At 40.0% G+C, this 18,453-nt stretch overlaps 2 protein-coding genes across 3 annotated transcripts in view; one reads left to right on the top strand and one right to left on the bottom strand.

Moving 5' to 3' along the window:
* Positions 1-4,421, bottom strand: part of ergic2 (ERGIC and golgi 2) — a 66,525-nt gene extending 62,104 nt beyond the window's left edge. For both annotated transcript variants that reach the window (XM_060839363.1, XM_060839364.1), the window contains exon 1: positions 4,293-4,421. The gene's annotated coding sequence lies outside the window, so the exon portion shown is untranslated. The remainder of the gene's footprint in view (positions 1-4,292) is intronic.
* An 85-nt stretch (positions 4,422-4,506) lies between these two features.
* dnajb9a (DnaJ heat shock protein family (Hsp40) member B9a) overlaps positions 4,507-18,453 on the top strand; it is a 36,112-nt gene continuing 22,165 nt past the window's right edge. Inside the window, exons 1-2 of the mRNA XM_060839826.1 lie at positions 4,507-4,794; positions 13,040-13,204. The gene's annotated coding sequence lies outside the window, so the exon portion shown is untranslated. The remainder of the gene's footprint in view (positions 4,795-13,039; positions 13,205-18,453) is intronic.

The following is an 18,453-nucleotide window of genomic DNA, read 5'->3' as shown; positions in this document are numbered from 1 at the left end:
AAAGTGCCTCTTGGCTTCCCCCAACATTGTGGCAAAGTCTCTGCCTCTTTCTCATCCCCCAGGACTTCCAAATCCTGACTCCAACTCACAGCCAGATATTAATTCCTAGAATGTCTTCCAGACAGGTTTGGGTTTGTTGAGTAAGCGTTTAAACAGGTGGTGTTGAAGGTCTCTTGGTCAAATCGAGTTAACAATTTAAGAAGCTTTCATTACATGAGAAAAGTTTATAATGTTATTTGCTGGTGGATTATACAGTGGTAATTGACAAAAGGAGGGAAGTCAGGATCATTAGTGCAAAATGCAACAAAGCTTGTATTAATGCTAAGCATGGCTGGTGCACCCTCAGCTGTGACATTCCTGATGAAGGCCTAATGCCCGAAACTTTGATTCTCCTGCTCCTCAGATGCTATCTGACCTGCTGTGCTTTTCCAGTGCCACACTATTTGGCTTTGACAGAAACCAGTTTGTAGAATGGAAGGTTATTCTCAATGAGGTTCCTTTTGACTTTGTTGTTATTCTCACTTCTTGGTATCTCATTAAGAGGGCAAACAGGTGACAAGATCCTCTTCAGTTAAGTCTTGAAAAACCATATACACAAAACTATCAGCTGGCTGTGTTGGTCATGTCGATATATTAGCAACTTAAAATGAGAAGCATTCAGCCCTTTAGATCCTGCTTCCGTTGCTGAAAGATGTCTTCAGATAAAGAGTCCACCTTGTCTTGCTGCTGTGGAAACACCAAGTGATGTGCTCTGGGTTGCTGTTATTATGTCATCTTTGTTCTTAAAGTATTTGAATAGTCAGCAGCCGCAGTCTTTCCTTTTCAGTACTCTGTTATCTGTAAATGATTTCTGGTGATTCGCAAGAAGATGGCAAACACAAAATGAAACATCTGTGCAGCCTTTACCGTTTGGTACTGCTTTAGAAATAAAAACTGTTGAGTTTTCAAAATGGCCTTCAGTTTGTCAATATTCTTTGTCCAAAATACAAGGTCCAAGAGAAAAGTAGTCCTGAATTTACAGAAGGTCGTTGTGGCATGATTCCAAATTCTCATTTTTACTTTTCAATAGTTGTATTTTAGTTGTGAACAGCAATTAATTTTTCTATTCCATGTGCAAGCCATTCATTTTTGGATTCTTTTTAGATGGTCCAGGTTTATCATGCATCATTTACTGTTTCATCTTGTAGTTTATGATGTCACTCCATCAGTGATCATGCTGCACCCTCTATGCATCTGGAACATCCAGAATGTTGCTGGGCTGCTTTCAAGTATTGCAATGTGGAGGTCACATCTGTAGTTACTCTGTTTCCGGGCCTCTGGTCAGGTACGGGATGTGGGGCATTGGCAGAGTTTCCTGTAACTTTCCTCCATCTTGGATTGATTGACTATATTAGCAGCTGAAAAAAAAACTGCAGGTCTACAGAAAACAAGCAGAGAAGCAGAGCTACTAAGCTGTTCTTGCAGAGTTTGCACAAATGTCTTGGACAGAATAGTGACTGTAATATACTGGCTTCACACACCAGCTCCTAGTTTATTTCTTATTTATTTGTTTGCATTTCAACCACAAAAGTTATTTTACCCTACAATGGTCATCCATCTGGGCTAAACTGAACCATGATGCAACAAGCTGACAAAGCCTGTTAAAATCATGCACTTTTCTCAATCTGAGAGACTTCATGGAATTCATGTGGAAACATGGCGATCGATGTGTGTGGTGTGGAAATGCGGGCAGGCAGAGAGATCAACTGTAAGAGATTCTGTGACTAACCGGTCGATCATGATCGACATATTGAAGAGCACGGTTATAAAAGCACACACTGCTTCCACTGAGTCAGTGATGCTTATGATTTGGAGATGCTAGTGTTGGGACTCAGGTATACAAAGTTAAAAATCACAACACCAGATTATAGTCCAACAGGTTTATTTGGAAGCCCTAGCTTTAGGAGAGCTGGTCCTTCATCAGGTGGTATATTTCATAACCACCTGAAGGAGCAGCGGTCCGAAAGCTAGTGCTTCCAAATAAACCAGTTTGACTATAACCTGGCATGATTATGCTTATGGTGGTTTCTAGAGTGCTTAACAAGCTGGTTGCTTTATGCTTGACGGCATTGAGCTTCTCGAATACAGACAGAGCTGCAATCATATAGCCAAATGGTCAGACTTGCATCACACTCCTGATTTGTATCTTGTGGATAGTGGACAGGTTTTGGAATATCAGGAGATGAGTTACTCAGCACAAGATTTGTTGCCTCTAACTTGATCTCAAAGCCCCAATACTATATGACTGCTGCAGTTCAGTTTCAGGTCAATGGTAACCCATAGGATGTTAAGAATGGAGAAATATAGCCATTGAATGCCATGGAGGATGGCTAGATTCTGTCTTGTTGGAAATGGTCATGGCTTGGAATTTTTGTGGCATAAATGTCACGTACTAACAGTGAAGTAGCTCAAAACCTTTGGACATATGATACTACACTGAGGAACACTTGCACAATCATAGCAATCTTTCTTCATGTCAGATATGACTCCAAACTTTGAGAAATTCTTCATTCTTCACCTGTCTGCGGTTATAATCTGCTCATTGTTGCCAAACAAGGTCAAATACTATTTTGATGTCAAGTGCAATCACTGTTGTAGAGTAATAAAGTAGAGGTGTAATACAGTCAAGCAATGACATGCACAATTAAGTAAAATATTCTGAGAAGGAATAGCCTGCACAAGAGCACAGTGCACTTCCCTAAACATGTAGAATGTGTTACAATGTAATGCAAAGAGTTTTGAGGAAACTTAATGGAGTCAGACCTTCACCACTTAATAGTTTGGGGGGAACTGTACCACACATAGGCCACAGATTATTTAAAGTGATTTCCAAATATTATTCAAAATGGAATTAAGCTAAAATTTAATTCTCATCTGACTTCAAGTTCAGCCTTTGCCCACATTTGGACTAATGTAATACTTAGTTCAGGAGCTAAGTAGCTGTGGCAGAAGAGAAACTAATAATTAGTATGCAGGTTATTGTCCAGTAAGTGCCATTTGATAGTATTGATGGCACTTTCCTGCTCCTTGAAGACACGCCTTAAAACCTCTGACCAACCATCTGACAAAATATCTCCATAAGATGATAAAATGAAGGAGTAGATGTAGCCATTTGGACCATTAAGTCAATTTGATGAGATCATTCTGATAATCCTCAAATCTCCTTACATGGCTTGTTGTCAAATTTTGTATAAGACTTATGTGAAACATTGAAATTCTATTATAGTAAAGAGGCCACATTTTTATGCTCTATATCAATGTAATGAATTATTTAATTTATTAAACAAGTTTTCTGTACATTGACATCACCAGTGATTTGGGCACACCACAAAGCAAATTTATACCACAACATTCTATTTTGCTACCAAATCTTACTATACTTTGAAAACTCACGTCTGAATAGCTCTGAAACAGTTTTGTCCATTGATTCATCAAGACAGCAAAATGACCACCTTTCCACAATCTTTTCATTTAGTGAAAGATCAGGTGGACGAAAGGCTTCAAAGAGAGACCTTAGCGACATGACTCGTACCCAATGTTACTTGTGAGGGCTACGTACAATTTTAACACCAAGTTATTGAACATATTCACGGAAGCACCAAATGCAATAAAATGATTATATATATCGGCAATCACTTCTCCGAATTGTTCAAATATTGTCATGGGTTGACACTGAAAAAACGAATGGAGTAAAGTATTTGGAATGAATGTGTCCAGTGAAGAAAACCGAGGTATTTCATTTTAACCCTAAAGTACGAGAGACAACGAATGGCTTGGGGAACTATTTTCACCAGTGTATATTAAGATGGGAAAAAGATTTTTTAAAAGAGCCTGGTAGCGGCATGCAACATTTGCGTTTCCCCTTTGACCGACAACATTTATGAAGGAAATTTAACAGGAAAGAATTACGTGATCACATTCTGGTTTCAGGGAACGTAAGAAATGGGTGCTCAAACTGCAGAAGCAAAGACCCCCACATGCAAACGAAAGCACTGTCAAGACTCAGCACCATCGGGGAAACAAGGGTTAAAAACTAGCGATGGCAACTGGAAGTCGACTTAAACGTTATGTCTTGGCTATTAACTGCTCCGACCTCAGTACTAACCTGCCCCAGGATAACCTGAGACTAGGCTGGATTTTACTGAGCATCACAGCTCACTCCGGGTAAGTGGGCATTCGCAGAGTGAGAGTGAGCGGGAGTGTACTCGGTTGACAAAGCCGGCGGTAAGTGCGGATAAAGCGGTGCCCGGTACCTGTGCCGCTTGCTGCCTCCCCTGGACTCTCTCACCAGCGGAGCCTATCAGTCGTCGCCATGTGTGCCATTCCCCAGCTCCTCAGCCTCCGGCTCCGAGCGCGTTCACATCCTGACCTCTCACCTCTGACCTCCATGACCCCAGAGCGCGGCGGCTGCTTCCGGGAAAGGCAACTTCCGGCTGTGAGCGTTCCTGTTTCCATAGAGTCGGGGCGGTCTCTGGTTCAGGCAGGGAGAGGAAACCATCAGCAGTCAAAAAAAACACATCCATTCTATATATATATATATAATAGAAATTAGATTGGTGCTTTGTCAGAGTAAGTCAGGAGGAAAGAGTGCGTTTCAGCAACTGGTGAGCGGAGACCATTGATGGATTATGGAGCTGGACTCCAGCAAGAGATCAGGAGGTGTTAGTGATGAAGAAACTATGGGCTCAGAAACCTGGGACGGGGTAAAGCCTTTGGCACTGTCAAGCTCCTGCGTGTGGTGCCCCAGATTTTGTGGTCAGTATCAAAGCAACATTAAAAAATACATTTCAATATAAATTATCGTAATACTTAACATACATTATAAAATTTATATGGCAGCTGTCATCAAAGAATGTCCCAAAACACTTGACACCTATTAAAATGTTTTTAAACTGTAGTAATTTGTTAGGCAATTAAGCAGCCAGTTTGTATCCAGTAAATCACAATGGAGGTATGATAATGTGGTGATCTAGAAACACTTTTGAACGTTCAGGGACATAGATTCCAGTTTCATCGTGGCAAACGGTGAAATTTGAATCAGGGATTCTTGTGGTGAGTGGGAATCTCCCTACGATTCTGGTTCAAGCCTCATCTGCTTCAGAGTTATATCATAATATGCCTGACCAGGTTGTTTAAAAATATCTACAGCAAGCTCTCACACCTTTGGTATTTACTGCCATGACAGTCCAGAAATTTTTTTGTTGACTTTTGAGTAGAGACTTGGCATGGGACATTGACCAGTGGTATGTGTGAGCAGGGAAAGGAACAGCCAATGAGATTGATGACTCCTCATTACAAGTATAAATAAGATTTAAATAATGCACAGAACTCAGAGTAAAGATTGGGAACTAAATATGGGATGCAAATAAAAAGATGACAGAGCAACACAAAAACATGAAATTTACAACAGGAATTAAATTCTGAAGAAACAAAAACTCCACACTTTTAAAATTAAATTTTCATTGCTAAAGATATTTTTAAGTATTTATGAATGATTGATTATGCCCTCAAACACTGAACTGAAACATGAATTCAGCAGCCCTAATGTTCCCTCCATTGTTTATTGGGCAACTAATAGGTAAGTACAGAAAGTACTGGAGAAACTCGCACATCGTGAGTCTCTTCATGGGACTTAAAACATTGACTCTGTTCTTCTCCACAGATGGTGCCAGACCTGCTGAGTTTATCCAGCAATTTGTTTTTATTTTAAATCCCTCAGTTGTGCAGTATTTTGCTTTTCATTGTTAAGTACTGCAACTTTTATGCGATACGAATTTCAATATTGAGTGTTTCAGCAAAATACTACTACAGCCCAATCTGTGGAGGAGCAGAGTAACTCAGATCTCAGCGTCTGAATTTCCAAGTATATGTGTATATCCTTGGTTGCTGTCGAATTTACTCCATGAAAACAATGCATCTTACACAGAAAGGTGGATAAATCCCTGCGATCTTGATCAGGTATACCCTAGAATTCTGTAGGAAGCTAGGGAAGTGATTGCTGGGCCCATCGCTGATATATTTGTATCATCAATAGCCACAGGTGAGGTGCTGGAATAGTAAAGATCGACTAACATTGTGCCACTGTTTAAGAAAGGTGGTAAGGAAAAGCCAGGAATGATAGACAAGTGAGCCTGACATTGGTGGTGGACAAGGTGTTGGAGGGAATCCTGAAGGACAGGATTAATACATATTTGGAAAGGCAAGGACTGATTAGGGATAGTCAGCATAGCTTTGTGCATGGGAAATCGTGTCTCACTAACTTGATTGAGCTTTTTGAAGAAGTAACTAAGAGGATTGATGGAGGCAGAGCAGAGGATGTGATCTATGTGGACTTCAATAAGGTATTGGACAAGGTTTGTCATGGAAGACTGTTTACCAGGGTTAGATCTCATGGAATACAGGGAGAGCTAGCCATTTAGCTACAGAATTGGCTGAAAGGTAGAAGACAGAAGGTGGTGGTAGAGGATTGTTTTTCAGATTGGAGGCCTGTGCCCAGTGGAGTGCCACAAGGATTGGTGCTAGGTCCACTACTTTTTGTCATTTATATAAATGATTTGGAAGTGAGCGTAAGAGATATAGTTAGTTAGTTTGCAGATGACACCAAAATTGGAGGTGTAGTGGACAGCGAAGAAGGTTACCTCAGATTACAATGGGATCTTGATCAGATCGGCAAATGGACTGAGAAGTGTCAATGGAGTTTAATTTAGATAAATGGGAGGTGCTGCATTTTGCGAAAGCAAATCTTAACAGGACTTACACACTTAATGATAATGTTCGAGGGAGTGTTGCTAAACAAAGAGACCTTGGAGTGCAGGCTCATAGCTCCTTGAAAGTGAAGTCACAGGTAGATAAGATAGTGAAGAAAGTGTTTGGTATGCGTTCCTTTATTGGTCAGAGTATTGAATACTAGAGTTGGGAGGTCATGTTGCAGCTGTACAGGACATTGGTTCAGCCAGTGTCGGAATATTGCATGCAGTTCTGGTCCCCTTCCTATCGCAAAGATGTTGTGAAACTTGAAAGGCTTCAGAAAAGATTTACAAGGATTTTTCCAGGGTTGGAGGATTTGAGCTGTAGGAAGATGTTGAATAGGCTAGGGCTGTTTTCCCTGGAGCATCAGAGGTTGAGGGGTGACCTTATAGAGGTTTATAAAATCATGAGGGGCATGGATAGGATAAATAGACAAAGTCTTTTCCCTGGGATGAGTGAGTCCAGAACAAGAAAGCATAAGTTTAGGCTCAGAGGGGAAAGATATAAAAGAGACCTATGGGACAACTTTTTCACACAGAGGTGGTACATGTATGGAATGAGCTGCCAGAGGAAGTGGTGGAGGCTGGTACAATTGCAACATTTAAAAGGCATTTGGATGGGTATATGAATAGGGAGGGTTTGGAGGGATATGGGCCAGGTTCTGGCAGGTGGGACTAGAGTGGGTTGGTATATCTGGTCGGCATGGACAAATTGGACTGAAGGGTCTGTTTCCGTGCTGTACATCTCTATGACTCTGTGTGGTTTGTAGAAGACCATTTCAAAAGCCTTTGTGTGTATAAGTGTTTCCTTGCATCACCCAAAAATATTAATATACAAATTAGGTGTGGGAGTTGGCCATTCAAACTCATTGCTATTTAATAAGTTCCTAGCGGAGATCCAAGATGGCAGCGGTCTGAGTTGTCTGCTGTGCTGGGCTCTGTGCCATATCCCTGGCAAGGTGGACCTTTACCACCCCCCACTCCCCCGCCTCATCAACCATCCCGAGGAGAAAAAAATTGCTAATATAAACTTATTGAATATCTGGAGCTGTTAAAATTGTGGTTTAATAGCTTTAAGACCAGGATGGAAGCAAAAAGGAAAGGGGCCTAAAAGAGTGCAGCAGGCAGGGCACTCCCATACTGCATTGGGGGTGCCTGCAGCTGTTGCTCAAACTCCTGGGGCGGCCCCATTGGATTTAATGGGGCAGCAACAGTTACTCTCAGAATTTGGAAAACTCCGAGAAAAGATTGAAGCAGCATGGAACCACTATGTGCCACGCTGAAAAAGCATCAGCAGGGAATTCAAATGTTGGACCGAAGAATAGGCAGCGGAGGAGAGGACTGTGGCAGAGGTCTCGGGAAGAAGGATCCGAATGCTGGAAGACTGGGTTCGGGTCCTTCAGGAGCAAGTGGACGACCTGGAAAATAAAAATAGAAGAAAAACTTACGCTTATGAGTCTTCTGGAACGCGAGGAAGGCGAAAACCTTGTTGGTTTCATAGAGAAGTGGCTCCCGAAATTCCTGGGGCTGGTGTTGGAGTTTGGCCTGTTGAATGTGGACCAGGCCCGCTGGATCGCAATGCGCATTTCAGGTCAAATCCGCACCCCTGTACGGTCCTAGTGCGATACCTGCATTATGAAGAAAAACAGTTAGTGATTGAAACAGCAAGAAGGCTGGGAAGAGATTCACAGGCTTTAATGTAGAAAAGCTCAAGAATAATGTTTTTTCAGGACTTCTCAAGAGCCCTAATTAAGAAGAGAAGGGTGTTTAGTGAAGTTCAGACAAAATGACATTCAATATTCCTTGAGGTACCCGGCCGTGTTGCGTTTCGTTCATGGAGGGATGGTATATAATTTTGATTCTGCAGAAAAGGCGAAGGACTTTGTGAATTCTCTGAATTAAAGGACTTGGGTCGGGATGGGGGGGGAAGGGGACATTGTTACAGACAATGGTACGGGTTTTTATTTATTTTTTATTACCCCTTCATTTCTCCTTTCTCCCCTTTTTTCGTGGTTATTGGCTTTATACATACTGCCTTGCTGTGAAACCAGAATTATTTTGTATATCCGTTAGTTGGGTATTGTCTGAGGTTTTTTTCTTACTGCTGTCCTTTTATTTTTGGATTGGGGTGGCTATACCTGTGGTTAAGATGTGTGCGGGGGGACATGGGCATCCATTGTTAACTCACAATGTAAATTACAGGTTTGCTTCATTTGTGAATTGCCTAGGGCTAGGGCACGGCCTCAGGAGAGGGAGTTGGGATGGTTGCAAGGATTGGGAGGAGTGCCCTCTATGACCAAGGGGGGGAGATCTCAAGTGAATTGGGGGTTATTTGGGTGTTTGCTCAAGTTATATGTAGTGATTCATTTTTTAGTTGTAGTTTTTATAGAAGTCATTTTTAGACTTAATAGAGGTAATGTCTTTGTTGCTCGCCGCATCTCAAATAATCTTCCTCCTCTTCGGAAACCACGGGCTGCCCTGGACGACCATGGCTAGTGATTTGTTCCGGTGATGCACCTGAAATGTAAAAGGGAGCCATTCCCCTATTAAAAGAAAGAAAGTGCTGTCAAGCCTTAGGACGGAAAGGGTGGACATCGCCTGGCTGCAAGAGACGCATTTAACTGATAAGGAACAACTGAAACTGCAGCAAGGGGAGGTTATGACAAGAATTTCTTCCCCTCCTTTAGCTCTAAGAGTAGAGGAGTGGCATACTAGTAAGAAGGAACCTCCCTTTCCAGGTAATTGAGCAAATTAAGGATGACCAGCACAGTTTATCATTCTTAAAGCTTTAATACTTGGAGAAGAGTATGGCATCCTGAATGAGTATCGTCCCTTGGTGCACCCTCTTAAATTTCTAAGTGATGCTGTTTCTAAATTAGTGAGTCTTGGGGTGCGCCGCACGATCATCAGAGGGGATTTTAATTGCCTATTAGATCCCGAGGTTGATAGAGTGCCAAGGCTCAGCAGGTATGCTCACGCAATCTAAGCAGTTGATGGACTTGAGTGAAGAGTTGGGATTAGTGGATGTGTGGAGGCACCTCCGCCCTAATGGAAGAGACTTTACTTCCTATTCCAGTGTAAGAGATCAATCATTTAAAATGTGGTGGAGGCCTGGAGGGTAATGAGGCACGACGAGGGCAATTAGCACGGTGGCTCAGTGGTTAGCACTGCTGCCTCACAGCACCAGGGACCCGGGTTTGATTCCCACCTTGGACGACTGTGTGGTGTTTGCACATTCTCCCCTCTTGTGGGTTTCCTCCAGGTGCTCCGGTTTCTTCCTACAATCCAAAAATATGCAGGTCAGGTGAATTAGCCATGCTAAATTGCCCATAGTGTTAGGTGTGTTAGTCAGGGGTAAATATAGGATAGGGGAATGGGTCTGGGTTAGTTACTCTTCGGAGGGTCGATGTTGACTTGTTGGGCTGAAGGGTCTGTTTCCATACTGTAGGGAATCTAATATAGAAGGTCTTGCTGTTTACCCTGTTGGTGGGAGCCCAAGGATTTAAACCTGGGGATATGGACTCCAGCTTTAAGTTATGGGAGAATAAGGGAACCTCCTGTGTGGGAGATTTATTCGAGGGGGAGGTCTTGATGTCATTTAGCCAGCTTAGTTGGAAATATGGATTGTCTAAAGGACCATTTCTGGTACTTTCAGATAAGACCATGCTTCTGGATCAGTTTTACAAGTCGGAAGTGGAGAAAAGAATGCTTCGGTATACAGATGCTCTTCCAGTTAGTACTTTGTATCATTTACAGAAAGGACGTGCCTTAGGGGGCGAGGAGGGACTCTGTAGAATGTGGAATCAAGACCAGGAGGGGATGTCTCATTGGGGATATGGGAAGATATATGGGAAAATGTGAGGAAACTTTCAGTATGTAACTGAGCGCAGGCCATGCAATTGAAGATTTTACACAGGGCTCATATGGCACCAGAGAGGCTAGCTAAGCTCAAGAGAGGAACATCATCAGGGTGTCACAAATGTAAAATTAGTCTAGGCACTCTTACAGACTGCTGCTGGTCATGTTGTAAGATTCAGAGATACAGGTATTCTATAATAAGGGAGTTGAAGGACATCCTGGAGATCGAAGTTAAAGTGGATTTGGTATTTTTTCTTCTGGAGTTGCCAAATATACTCTCTCTGGGGGATCAATGGAAGAGATTGTGTAACATTCTTACCTACTGTGCAATGAAGAACATTTTAATGAGTTGGAAAAACCTCCAGGTCTTATGTGGTGGCTGGTGATCGAGCATCTCCCCAAACTACCTCACAAATATGGTGCACCACAAAATGGAGCAGTTTTACAAGATGTGACCCTTTTTACTTTATATTGACACAGACTTATCAGCAATATTAATTAGAGCTGTGGTATAACCATGGGAATTAGTATGGGTGCTTGTGGGGCCCTGGGAGGGGGAGGCTGGGGGAAAGGAATATAGGTATAATGACTGGTGCTCCCGGGGATAGGAGCTTCAGTGGAGGTGTGATGAGTGAAATAGAATAAAGTAGTGAGATATAATTTAATTTAATTTAACTGAACTCTGTTTAATTTAATTTGTTCGTATTAGTTTTAGTAGATAAGTCTGTTCTGGTAGAATAGTACGTAGTTCATTATTAATAGTATCATGATATGACATTGTTGTACTGCCTCTATCTTTCTGTATTTTGATTGACATTTTATATACATAGATGTTTTTAAAAAGATTTTAAAACGTTTTCTAATAAAAATATTTATTAAAAAAAGGTTCATAGCTCATCCGATAACTCCACATGCTCACATGCACTTGCTAACCTTTCATTCCATTGCTTGTTAAGAATTTATCTACTTCATGTATCATTCTCGTAAATCTGTGGTGCACTCTTTTCAGTACCAATATGCTATTCCCAAGGTGTGCTAGAATATTCTCCTTACAATGTTCTGGATCAGCTAATCAGGATTTTGCATTGCTGAAGCATGACTTTTATTCACTTCTATTCTAGTCCTTAAGAGTATAAAAGTTGTAATTCCATTTGTCTTTTTGATTATTTCCAGGACTTGCCTCCATTGAAATCCATTTGCCTCAGTTTTAGTCATTCAGTTAATGTATTAAAATTTCTTGGTAATATTCTGCTTCCATCTGTACTGCTTTCGGTGCCAACTAGTTTTACCAGTTAGTTTTTCTGCATTCTAATGCCCTCAGGTGCTACAAAGATACAACTTGAAGGTGCAAGATCAAAAATTGGAATGTTTTTCTACATCATCTGTCCACAGGAAACCCTTGAAAAATATGTGAATTGAAACATTTCATTAGTTTGTACTTGGCAAGAGATAGAAACAGTAGAACCTGATATTTAAATTGCTGTTCAGAATCTTTATTAAAAAGTATTCCTTGCATTTTATTTCCCCTTATTATGTTATATTCTTCACGTCTACTTTAATAATTTTAAGGTCAGTGTCTCTGATTTCCTGTTTCCAGATGTGACATAAATGTTAAAACTAAGTTACACTTCTGAACTTTAAGATATCAGTGGAAAAATATTTAAATTTCTCCTTGAGGACTTTCCTGAGTATAGTCATCTAGACAATTATAATACAGATAATAAAAATGGAATGTAATCTGTCTCAGGCATTGATGTTGTCAGGGGACCTTTGATAAAAACAGGTTTCTCAAATGTAGGTGTCACAAAAGGCAGTTTTTCATTACAGAACATTGTTTCTTTTCTGAATCAAAACCTGAATAAACATTCAAATTCTCACAGCAATAACTTTGAAGCTGTCAAAATGAAATGTTACTGATGCAAAATTATTAATTTTTTTTGACAATTTATTTTGTCACCTTTTTGTTTCTTTTTAATTCATGCACAAATACAAACATGTCAAGTATTTCTGTGGTTCCATCCTAACTATGTACCAATTAAGATTACACTGTTGTAAGTATATAATTTTATATGTGTGTATATATTGGTCTGCTGCACTTGATAGAATTCTTTCTGTAGACTGTTTCAAGACTTTTTTTTTCAACTTATTGTTGTACGTTGTTCTGTATTTGATACTGTTGCCTTGCCTAAAAATAAACACTGTACTTTAAACCTGTAATAAATACCAACTAACTTCATTTAAATGACAGATAATATTGCTTTACATTCTTTTGTGGTTACAATGTGATATTGCAAGGCTGTAGAGAAACACTGTCTGTTATTAATGGTTGATTAGCTTGGATGGCTAGTGTACAGTTCAGAATGACACTAACAAAATGGATTAAATTCCCATTCCAGCTGAAGTACTATTGGGACCCATCTCCCCACCCTGCCATTGAGTGTAGAAGGCAATACTAAACCAGTACTGACAAAAACTGCCAAGAAAACAGCTAAGTATGAAGCATCAGTCTGAAGCATGAGCTAAGGACCTAACCTTGGACAGAGAACTCATATTTATTAAAGGTATGTGCCTTTTTGGTTTGATTGTTCATTCAAAAAATGTTTTTTTTTGGTGGATTTTTGAAAAATGATTTATTTCACCTGATATAACAGGATATATCACCAGTGTTATTTTAATACGGTAATGTTTTCTCCATCTGTCCTTGCTACAATTCACATATTGACTTTCTTATGGGTTTAAGATTCCAAGGATGACTTTAAGTACTTCATCTGTTTGTTGTATAGCAGCTCTGTTTTATTCGCATTGTTGAACCAGATTCACTTTTGTCAAATGTTGCATGAGCATCCAGTTTGAAATGAACTTATTCAGGCTGGACCAGAAGTCAAACCCGAAGCCTTCTGAGATTAAAATAAAACAGGAGATGCTGGTTACACATTAGATAAATCAATAACTGTAAAAAGAAAGAAGAGAGTTTACAGACATTCAGATGTGTGACTAGTCATCAATATTCATCATAGTATGCACTTTATGGAGAGCAAATAACCTCACATGTCAATTCTGTGAAAATGTTATAGTTGAATGGTAAAGTTTAAGTTCAAAGTTTGTGCGAAGATTTGTAGCTCGGGTGCTTGTTGTAGTGGTTCTGTTCGCCGAGCTGGAAGTTTTTGTTGCAAACGTTTCGTCCCTTGGCTAGGAGACATCATCAGTGCTGTGGAGCCTCCTGCGAAGCGCTTCTTTGATGTTTCTTCCGGCATTTATAGTGGTCTGTCCAAAAGGACTAGCCACACTACCATACATCAGGAGCGTTTCAGAACTGACAGCCAGACTACTGTGACCCCTAGGACTCATAACGGCACACAAACCAACAGCCACGCTCCGACAACAACTTACCAGAACAAAGGAGCCAATACCCAACATGAGCAAAACTAATGTAGTTTATAAAATACCATGCAAGGACTGCACAAAACACTATATAGGACAAACAGGAAGACAGCTAACAATCCGCATACATGAACACCAACTAGCCACGAAACGACACAACCAGCTATCCCTAGTAGCCACACACTCAGACAACAAACAACATGAATTCGACTGGGAAAACACTACTATCATAGGGCAAGCCAGACAGAGAACAGCCAGGGAATTCCTAGAGGCATGGCATTCATCCACAAATTCCATCAACAGACATATCGACCTGGACCCAATATACCAATCACTACAGCGAACAGCTGAAACTGACACCCGGAAGCGGCAAGGACAAACCACTATAAATGCCGGAAGAAACATCAAAGAAGCGCTTCGCAGGAGGCTCCACAGCACTGATGATGTCTCCTAGCCAGGGGACGAAACGTTTGCAACAAAAACTTCCAGCTTGGCGAACAGAACCACTACAAAGTTTAAGTAGTCATAAGTTTTGAAAGTCTCTTAGAGTCTGCAGCAGCAACAATCAAAGCAGACACTGATTTACAATTTTCCCTGTAGTTAGTAATTGATATACATAGTCAAATTGCAGGAAATATAAGAGATGATCAGATCTGCCATATAAAGTATAATATAATATGCAACACCATTTCTTGGGCAGTTGAAGTTTCACAGATTTTTTTGGGGGGCATCAACAATCAAGAATTTGTTTTGGACATTAATATACAAAGAAAGCAAAGGGTAGGAATAAATGGAACATTTTCATGTTGGCAGATTGCAATAAATGGCTGCAAAGATCAATACTGAGTGTCTCAGTTATTTAAAATCTATATTAATGACTGAAGTTAGCCATGATGTAGACATGCTAGTGTTAGACTATGGTGTACAAGTCAAATCACACAACATCAGGTTATAGTCTTAACAAATTTATTAACAAGCTTTCAGAGCAGTGCTCCTTCATCAGGTGAAGTGGAGGGAGGCTCACAGGCACAGAATACATAGGTGGAGAGATAATGCATGATAATTCCGGGTAGCTACTAATATTAACAGATAAGTCCAAATAGTGTGAGGAGACTGTAGATATTCTTAACCACCTGGAATTATCTTGCCATTATCTCTCTGCCTATATATTCTGTATGCCTCCCTCCACTTCAGCTGACAAAGGAGCAACACTCTGAAAGCTAGTGATTTGAAATAAATCCTTTCGACTATAACCTGGTGTCATGTGATCGTTGACTTCATTAAAGTTAGCTGACGATCCATAGTATTATAGCAATGTAAACTGAGTAGGATACAACATGACTATAAAAGTCTATAAACAGGCTAAATGTGTGCACAACAAATGGCAGCTAAAGTATAATGTGTGAGGTTATCCAATTTGTTAATAGACTTTTCAAAGGCATGTGTTTTTTAAAAAGTGAAACTTTTAAACTTTGATGTAAATAAGGTCTTGTTTGTTAGTGTGGTTATTAGACACTAGTAAGTGTGCTTGTTTAGCAAGTGCTGCCCAATTACAAATCACATTCAACACTACACTAACACCAAATTTAAGACAATCAGATCAAATAATCTGTTCATGTAGCATTGGCTGAGGATTACCCTCAAATGAGCACTGGGAAAAATTCACTAACCTCTTTGTCCAAAGAATTTTGAACTAAAGTCATTTCTTTATTTTGGAATTTTTGGATTATACAATGATGTTGCAATGTCTAATCACAAATGCGTAAAGTGGAAAACACTGTTGATCTGTTTTAAATAATTAAAATTAATCTAAAATAACAGTTACACATTATAAAGCAGCAATAACATAGGTTTTATTGTACAATTATTGCATATTCCATGTTTCTGCTTCTAAAATACTATACTAAAATGATGATTATGTCATGCACTGGTTCATTTCACCAATAGTTGGAAGAGACATAGAAAAAAATGGTTGATATCAACACCAACCAAGCGCATCAAATTCTAGATTCTGTATTTCATTTTGTATGTGTTTGATACAGTTGGGCTCATTAATGCTGAAGGGGCATGCATATTGAACTTTCCAACTTTGCCAAACCTATATTGCAATGTAATATGTTTCTTGTGTTTTGGCTGTTCCTTTGTTAATTTATTTTGAATCCTGTGAACATATATTGTGCCTTACAAAATGCTGTTTGTCTAGAAAACAATTGAAACAAAAGGGAAGATTTATCCCCATCTCTGTGGTAATCTGCTCCTCAGGAAAATTATCACCATCTTAACTTTGTCACTATCCACAAAATTGATCTGTTAAACCACATCAGTTATCTCTGAATAAGCTACATGTTAGAAAACTGAAGCATCATCATAACAATTCAGGCATGTCACAATGTCTTCCTCATCTAATCAATGTCTACATGACATAACACAAGAGAAGATCACAACTTACACAATGCATAGTTCTCTGACTGAGGGAGTTCTATGCATTTACAAAACATCAAATAGCATCTTTGATGCCAAAGTTGTTCCTATATTGACTTTTCATTGTTTTGTTAGTACCCTGTCCATTGGCTGAATTAAAAATATGCACCTTAAGGTAGATACATAGAGAAGACCATGTCAGCATGTAACTGTTTTACAAGAAGGTGAGCTGAAGAATTGACAAAAAGGAAGTACAGGCTTGCAGTCAACAACCAACCCACCCTTTTGATAGTATGCAAAATCCTTGGAGACAAAACGATTATGGAACCAGTTACTCATGACCATTTGAGTGATTCATGCATGTCTGGGGGAGTTGTAAAGCACAGGCATAATTTTCATCCCTTTACCAGCATTAGGCTTAAGACTTCTACCAACAACCAAGAGATTATGCTTCCTTTAAATTTTTTGCAACTGTGCACCATCTTCTCCACTGCAAGTCCATACTATATCAAACACCTCCAGAAAACACCCATCCAGTCTGCATTATATAGTTGTTCAAGACTAGATTCCTCATCATTACTGAACTTTGAACATTTGGTTACATAACATTTGACAACCTCTTAGCCAAAGTTTGTTCATCAGTAGCAGGCAGAGGGTCAGGCAGAAGTGTTTGGTCCTGAAAGACTAAGGGACTTGCAACAGCAATATAAGATGATAAAAGATATATATATATGCGGATGCGTACTCTGAAAAGGAGGCAGAACATACTCTTTATTATCTGAAAGATAAAAAGGTTATTATCTGAAAGATTGAATCCTAAAGTGGAAATGGAGACCATGGCAGGTTAGTGCAGAGGAGAACTGGGCCGAACTGCACCAGATTGTGTTGCTGGTAGCATACAGACTAGAGGTGGTTAGCACATGAACTACCTGTAGGAGGTCACCTAGGGGTACGAAAGACTCAGGCTAAGGTACAAAAACATTTTAATTGGCTTGGAATACATAATAATGTGGTTACCTTTTGCCATACATGTTGTACATGCCAAATGGTAGGTAAGTCACAGGTGGTAATAAAACCAGCACCTTTGTTGCCAATTCCCTCATTTGAAGGACCTTTCATGTGGATTATAATCGATTGTGTAGGTCCCCTCCCAAGAACTAAAAGTGAGAACCAGTATTTGTTAAACATAATGGATGTGTCCACTGGATTTCAGGAGACAATTCCATTACGGAATATCAAAGCAAAAACGGTGGTAGAGGAGTTAGTAGCTTTCTTCACATGGTGCGGGCTACCCAGAGAGATTCAGTCGGACCAAGGGTCAAATTTTATTGCTCGGCTGTTTAGGGAGGTTATGGATAACTTAGTTATACAGCACTTTCTAAAGCTCCCAGTGTGTATCATCCTGAATCCTAGATAGCTTTAGAAAGGTGGCATCAGACCTTGAAGACCATGTTGAGAGCATACTGTCAGGACTACCAAAAAGATTGGGATCAAGGTAGCCCATTTGTATTGTTTGCCATTAGAGATGCCCCAAACAAATCTACTCAGTTCATTCCCTTTGAGTTAATATTCGGTCATGAAGTGAGAGGCCCTTTGAAATTAATTTCAGAAAAATTGACAGAACCAAAGTCAGAGATCTCACACTTAGATTATGTATCAGTGGTGAGAGAGAGACTAAATTGAGTAGATCAGTTCGCTAAACTGCACCTAAAGAGGGCACAGTGTAGAATGAAGCAAGTGGTAGATAAAAGCTCTGAGACTCTGACATTTTCCCGGGGGGATGATGTGTTAGTACTGTTACCAGTGATACGAGATCCCTTCAAAGCCAGGTTTATGTGGTCCCCATCAAATTAAGAAGAATTTGAGTCAGGTGAACTACTTAGTAAAGATGCCAGATAGGAAAAAAAAGGTATTGAGTATGTCATGTTGAAACTGTATTATGCTAGAGAGAAAGAACTGGAGAAACAGGTGTTAGTTACTGTCCCACAGAATGAGGAATCAAATCCGG

Source organism: Hemiscyllium ocellatum, chromosome 19, assembly GCF_020745735.1.
Source record: "Hemiscyllium ocellatum isolate sHemOce1 chromosome 19, sHemOce1.pat.X.cur, whole genome shotgun sequence".
In the NCBI taxonomy this organism is placed as follows: domain Eukaryota; kingdom Metazoa; phylum Chordata; class Chondrichthyes; order Orectolobiformes; family Hemiscylliidae; genus Hemiscyllium; species Hemiscyllium ocellatum.
Note: the sequence above shows the minus strand (reverse complement) of the source record. Positions and strands in the feature narration are given on the sequence as shown.